The following is a 7575-nucleotide window of genomic DNA, read 5'->3' as shown; positions in this document are numbered from 1 at the left end:
GTGGTCTTGATTATCAGTGTTTTGTAGAAAGGCTTAATTAGTGGTTGAAACATCACATTTACTGGACTAAAAGACCAGATTTTAATGACGTCCGCAGAATAGTCTTTAGAACGTGCGCCATACAATCAAAGGAAGTAGTAATTTTGCGTTGACAAGAGAATGTCCTTCACTTTTTTCACTTTTGCCGGAGCTGGACCAATTTTCATACCTCACATATGCACATAATTATATATATAGATAATATAAGTATATAATAAATCTTATATATATAATATATATATAATATATATATAAATATATATATTTACACGCATATACATTAAAATTATCCGTCTGTACACAAAACTTCCGTGACAGTAATACTCATCTGTTGCAAATTAAATCCCGTAAACGCATTGAACCATTCACCTCTAGCCTTCATCCGTTATCGTTTCTTAGTATCGAGTTTTTTTTTCAGTTATGGGCTCTTCTCACCTGCCTATCTATCGTCTTTCATTTTCTGCTAACGACAAAATCACCTCAGAACACCAATTTTCTTTTCACCCACATTAACCTTTTTTTTACCAGGTCTACTCATCTTCATATTTAACATCCTTTTCTTCTTACTCAAAATACCTATGCAGGCAGCTGCTACCTTATTTATTTTATTTACTTCAACTTCACTTCCATATATGAGAGCTGCCTCACCATATCCTTCGTGCATTTCAACGGTGGCTTTACTAGACAAACTTTTTTTCATCCTGCATGACCCAACCTCTACTAGTCTTCCGTAATTTCAATTAACGTTCAGTGCGCCATCGTCCTGCTTTCTGCTTACCTTCATAACACTTTTATTCAAATTCACTTTCAACTTTGTTTTTTTACAGAAACTTTCAGACTATTCACTCTGCTCTGTACTTTGTCTTCACTCACTCCAATCAACGTTGCATCATATGCAAACTTCACCCACTCCTGATCTACTTTCCTCTCCAAAACCTTTGCATCTGAAATCTAAAGTCTTTTGTCGGACTATTCACGTCCCTTTATCCGTAGATTAATTCAACAGCTATGGAGAGAGACTCGTGTGTCAGACTCACCTCAACACCAAATTAGTCACTATATCACTGACACGTGACAAAACATTACTGTTGATTTTCTGAAGACTTTAAAGGGTACATAAGACAAAAATGGACAAATTTGTCAGTTGTATATGTATCTATTTTAATAATAACATAAAATGCATGCTTGGGACTCGTTGAGTCCTTGTCCAATGTATTCCAATGGAGTCCTCTTAATGAAGAAACAAAGAAATGGGAACAAAAATTGTGTAAACTGTTGAAAAATATGATAGTTCAGAAAATACATATAGTTGGGAACCAAATTGGATTTTTATGATGGTAAGTGATATCAAAAGTAAATGTTCTGACTTCAATTTACTGACGAACTAGAATCAAAATAAAAAAAACTTAATTATGTATACATTTAGAATTCTTTCATGTATACATTTAGAATTCTTTCGGGTAATAGCTAAGAATATGCGGCAATACAATCAACAGTTTACACCCTGAAATAAACTCCTGACTGTGACCAAAAACATTCTGAATTTGGTTCTGAGAATCTTCAGATTCCCCACAAGTCTCCCAAATTGCTATCCCTAAAGAGCAGCTGAAAGCTATGATCTGGAATACACTGAAACGTTGACAGTGTCCATATAATGAATTAAAACCAGATATTCATTCTATGTACCGAATACGATCTCTCTCTCTCTCTCAAAAAAAAAAAAAAAAAAAAAAAAAACATTTTTTACACAACACTGTATGATGTCTGGTTCAAAATTCTGTCGATGTCATTCGAGCAATCAAGTTTAATTCGTCTAGGACCGAATCCAAATGAAAACTAGCATAAAACATTCTTAATTAAAGTCCATTCACAGACTCATGAAATGCTATAAGGACTCAAAACCCGAATTAATAACATTAACTTTCTTTCCTTGGTTCACACAAGCAACTCATATCATAAGAGCAATTCACCCAGTTTTGGAAAATATTTTTGGTACTGACGAGTCTATATTAACCACAGGCTACCACGAATTAGGCATCGGTTACTATCACTGAATACTTGAGGGTAAGAAATAAAAAATTTAACATTCGATCTGTCTACCTTCAGAGAACCCAGGCCTCCTTGCAAGCAAGCGCTGAGAGCAAGACCGTTTACCAAGTACTGCACAGCATGAGAACCAAAAATCTGGTTAAGTCGAGACCTGAAACGTGAGTGAAATTATTTTTATTATTCAGACTATTCTTGATTACTAACATAACCAAGAGCTGAAACAAATTAGGGGTGGAGTAAGTAATATTTCTCTCCATGCAACTAATAAATGTGAAAGAAAATAAATGAGTTTCATTATGTAATATTTGAGGACTTTTTACAAAGCAAGAGCAACGGAATAGCAGGGCCTTATAAACCAAATAATACGAATACAACAATTCTTATTGACGAAACAGAAGACAAAATCGTAAGCGTATTGACTTTAACTTAAGGATTGATGGCAACGTAAACAGAAGAACAAAAGGGTTTTATGAATATTCTAAACAGTTCTAATCGGATAAACAATGTAAATTCACCACCTTCAAGATTTGTTCACGCACTACAACCTCTAAGTGTTGTAATATCAAAATACAAGTAGCAGAACAAATATGGAGAAATTGGCTATTTGAATAAGAATGGTGTTCTAAGGGAACATAAAATGGTCTTATGACCGAAGTAGTATATATATATATATATATATATATATATATATATATATATATATATATATATATATATATATATATATATTGATGACCATTGTATTACGTAAGTTCAAATACTTAATGTATTTAGAAATTAAGAAATTTCTGCTTAAGAAATGTAAATTTCATAAAGAAAATGTCTACATAAGGATAAGTTTTTCTTTTTTAAATGTTTGTACATAATTATAATGTTACAAGCTAAGACTACTGAAACAGTATAAAAAAATAAGTCTTCTAAAGTATTCATTGAAGAAAGTATGAGCTTTGATGAGAGAGCAGCCAAACTAAGGCAATGGATCAATTACCACGTGACAGGACCACACCCATCTTAACCAAGTTTTATGAGTCACCTAATAAGGAAATGGTGGAATATGAAATATGTTTTTTGAGTTACACTGTAATGAAGAATATGAAAAGTTAAATTTAAGGTGAAATTTAAGAAACTCCCAAATAAATGTATCACTGAGGGCATAACTAAATATAGGAGCATGCATACATGACTATAGATTAAGTAAGCCAAGATGCAACATAGATACGAGAACGGACTTTGAACGCGTGGCACCAGAACTACACAGTAAGTTGCCTCAATAACTGAAAAGATATGTGGACTTTGAGATGTTCACGTAGAAATTAAAATGAAGACGCATCTACTCAAGTACAATTTCAGTACGATAAGAAAGAGAAAGTTATTCAAGAAAATTATGAACTATAAATGGAGACTAAAATGGACTAAATGGGGTTAATTAGAGCGCCTCTAAAATTAAATGTGGATGACAATGATGAACTTATAAGGTATATTATAAAAAATTACTGAAACTCTACATTTTCTTTATATAATAAATTACAATAATGACAGACGGTGAGATCTGGTCAAAGACTCAAGTGAATATGAACATAGTACGTATAGTTACGTAATATATATCTATATATATATATATATATATATATATACTATATTATAATATATATATATATATATATATATATATATATATATATATAGTATAATATATATATATATATATATATATATATATGATGCTCACTTTATTATCGACTTAATATTTTGCTTATATGTTTATCCGTGTTATGCCTATACCTGCTTTACCTAAAAGCATCATAAAACACCGCTAACTCTTGTAACTGCAGCAAAAAGGAATAGTGAAGGAATAAAATCAATGAGTTATACAATGTCTGCACCAACTAAACCGTACTGCGTGGAATAGAGGGATTGGTTTTAATTCTGTGAAGTAGAAAGCTATTTCACGTAAACATTGCATCATCGGACCGGTGTAGAATTCTTTTGGTGCAGTGTAGTGACCAAAGTGAAACGAAGTCTGCACTGAATAAGAAAAAGGTATTTTTTAAATCTTATGAATAATTAAATGTTGAGGAGAATTCTATATGCATAAATGGAGGGTGAATTAAAACCATCTAACTTAGAGAAGAGGAGTTGTAAAGCCGCGATTATAAGCTAGCTACTAGTATTGTGGAAGTGCCTGGTAAGAAGAGCTTAGGCCTACCGGTAAGCTTGGTACTACCTAAGTATTAAATGCCACTCTGAGCCACTAATCGGTTACATATCTTCTCGGGTAAATTCTTTAAACTTTCATAGGAGAGCATATGATTGTTCTAGTCAACTTATACGAGGCTAGGTAGCTAAAGCCTAAATATGAGGAGGACTAGGCCAAATGCCATTTCAGTAGGAAATGGTGGATTCATCTTACATAGGCTAGCCTAGGCCTGTACTACAATTGTTCATTTCCAGCATGGAATATATTAGCTTATCGAAAATGGTCGAATGATTGATAGATTTTGGCGGTTTTCCCCAGAGGGAATATGAGTGACCAGTGAATACCTAGGTAGTTAGTAGGTAGGGTAGAATATCACGACAGGCCAACCCTCATCACGGTGGACGGGTCTTATTCACTTGATATTTAATTGGTGAAACATGAATACAATTGCAACTCTAAGCATACCATTTAAAAGACTGAAGTTTCGTCAACATATTGTGATATATGAAAGCCCCATACGAACTAAAATAAGCATGTGAGCTCTTCGTAAAATATGTTTTCAAGGCAGTTTTGAAATCCAATATGGCGGCTACGTTTTGCATGGACAGTTCTCATCAGTGACGGCCACCATCTTTCCCAGCTTCCCAGCACTCATTTATTGAACAATGTTCGCGTATGTATGTAACGTTTATTGATCTTACTCAAGATTGCAGTTGTAATCAGCACAATAAAACAACATTTTGTTGCCTAAATTAGTGAAAGTATGAAACTTGTTATTCCCGGGGTTATGGTTGGAACTGAATTCATTCTTACCTTGTAATCAGTGGTTTTATCCTTACTGCCATCACAACTGAAACTCCACAGTGCTTATTTGATTGTAATTATACACATTTTGGTCTTAATTCACTCCACAGTGCACTCGAACCACATTGCTGTTCGTTTTTCCTAAGCACTCACTCCGTAAACAAAGTTACGAGCAGCAGACGACAACACTGATGATGAGATGCAAAGCTTTATTCTTAATTGTTTACTTTACTCAATATTTAGTTTAACTCTACTTCAAAATGTTTATTTAATTCATGTCCATTATCCCTTTTTTGCAACCAAATTAACCCCCAAAAATTACAAATGTTTCGGATGTATACTTACGAGCAGACGACGTGAGGAAAAATGGCTCATCGTTGCCAATCTAGTGGAGCGTCACACATACGCCGATGCATTTACAAACTGTTTCGATGAATTCTAGTTGTCATAGTAATGCAGTAATGATAAAATTGCTCTAATATGTATATATACTACAAATAGATACGCTAATTTCACTTTTTGTTCATGAAACTTACCTGACAGATATATATACGTATAGCTGTATTCTCCGAAGTCCGACAGAATTTCAAAACTCGCGGCACACGCAGTGGGCGGCCAGGTGGTAGTACCCATTCCCGCCGCTGGGAGGCGGATATCAGGAACCATTCCCATTTTCTATTCATATTTTTTCTGTCGCCGGTCGGTAAACACCTGTTTACAGACCTCCGCCCAGGATTTTTGGATTTGACTCGTTCTAAGTTTGTTCCGATACGTAATACAAACCCTCGGTCCTTTAACAATAGGAAGGTAACTAGCGGCAGCTGGGACGGTCGTAAGCTTCGAACAAGGAGAGAACGGTAGTTAACTGCTTGTCCGATCGTGCGCGCGCCCACCGCGCGCCCGAGAGGTGAAGAATCACTTTTGCTTTCGGCCGCGGGTGTGGAAGGACGTGTTCGTTCATCGCTCTCTGCCCGCTTCATCGTCGTATGCTTTGTTTATATTGGGTTGGGTTTTCTACTAATGGTTTGTTTGACTTGAAAATGAAACTGTAAGTAGACTGTTTTCATTTTCATTACTTAATTATGAATCAACATGGAGCTATCGCCGTAGAGACGGCGATTTCCGCTCTTTTCATGAATTGAACCCTTGAATTGTGTCTCGGTGCCGAGGGCGGGCGCACTCTCGCCGAGTCATGTATTTTGGGCGAAAGTGTGTAATGAAAGAAATGTAAGTACTCTTTTTCATTATATTTTTGCCCTGTGCGTTCGTTGCCGAGAGCTTGATTGCGCTCGGCAAGAGCCTCTTATTTTGTATGAATAGAATGCAATGAAAGTGGATTCGCAATGCAGTTTTCTTTTCATTTTCATTTATTAATTGCATCAAATTTAATTTTGGATCAATTTCCGCTCTTACCCGGGAATTAATCCTTACGATTTATTGCTGTGAAAGTGAAAATAGCAAGTGCAGTATTGTTTCATTTTCATATATATTTTATGTTAGCATCATATTATTATGGATCAAGTTTCCGCTCTTACCGGGAATTGATTTTTTTCCCCCTTTAAGTTCTATGAAGTGATCGCAAGTGCAGTATTCTGTTTCATTTTCATATTACTTTTCACTGCTGTGCGGGGGGGGTAGGGGAAGCGAAGGTCTGCCGGAAGTCAGTCGGAAAGCTCTCCCGCGACTCCCTTGGTATCCGATTCTTCGTCTTCTTTCCTGCCCCCCCCCCCCCCGCTCAGCTTCCTCGTATTTTGTTTTTGGGGTCTTCCTTCCGTTCGGGTGGGGCATGTCTCCCCCCCCGTGCGTGAGGGAACCCCTCTTACTAATCTGTCTGTGCTACCGCAGGTGCTACATCCGTGGGAGACCGACCTTGGACAGGTATGGGCCACTGCGGCTGCAGGGCGTGCCTAGCATCCACGATCTGCTGTCAGCGTCTAGCGAGGGTCTGGGGCGGTGACCTTGGAGTGGTCTCCACTACAACCTTCACGGCCGCTTATGCTGCTTCCCCCCGCGCTGGTCTACACTCCCCATGCTGTGTCGGTGACGCCGTCTGCCGCTTTCTAGGGCCGGTCGCCGCCGTACCGAGGAGGGGTATGCCCGCCGCCGCCTGTGTTTTCTTCGTGTGCCTGCCCCAGACTTCCGCTGTTCCAGCAGCTCGCCCCTGGACCGGCCGCCAGTACCACGCTGGCTGCCGATGATTCTACGAGGCGATGGCTGGGCCTGCCGTACCTGTCGCTGATGTGGTTCCCGCTACTGGCTTGGCTGTCCCTTCTGTGTTTACCGCTGCCCGCTTTTCCTGCCGCTCCTAGCTGGTTGCTGTTCCTGTCGCTCCTGGTTCCTGCGCCTGTCCATGCTGGTCCTGCCCATGGTGTGTCTTCCCCAGTCCCAGGTCCTTCCGGACAGGTGCAGTCGGGCCGTGTTGCTTCGGCAATAGGCCCGACTCCGGCCTGGATGGAGGACCTGACGACTGTCCTGCGTGAGCTGAC

The 7575-nt window shown here is 38.3% G+C and overlaps 1 protein-coding gene across 1 annotated transcript in view; it reads left to right on the top strand.

Annotated features, from left to right (window-relative positions):
- Positions 1-4139: 4139 nt before the first annotated feature.
- The window catches only part of LOC135216026 (protein THEM6-like), a 69107-nt gene continuing 65671 nt past the window's right edge, over positions 4140-7575 (top strand). Inside the window, 1 exon segment of the mRNA XM_064250964.1 lies at positions 4140-4296. The gene's annotated coding sequence lies outside the window, so the exon portion shown is untranslated.

Source organism: Macrobrachium nipponense, chromosome 6, assembly GCF_015104395.2.
Source record: "Macrobrachium nipponense isolate FS-2020 chromosome 6, ASM1510439v2, whole genome shotgun sequence".
Lineage (NCBI taxonomy): Eukaryota > Metazoa > Arthropoda > Malacostraca > Decapoda > Palaemonidae > Macrobrachium > Macrobrachium nipponense.
Note: the sequence above shows the minus strand (reverse complement) of the source record. Positions and strands in the feature narration are given on the sequence as shown.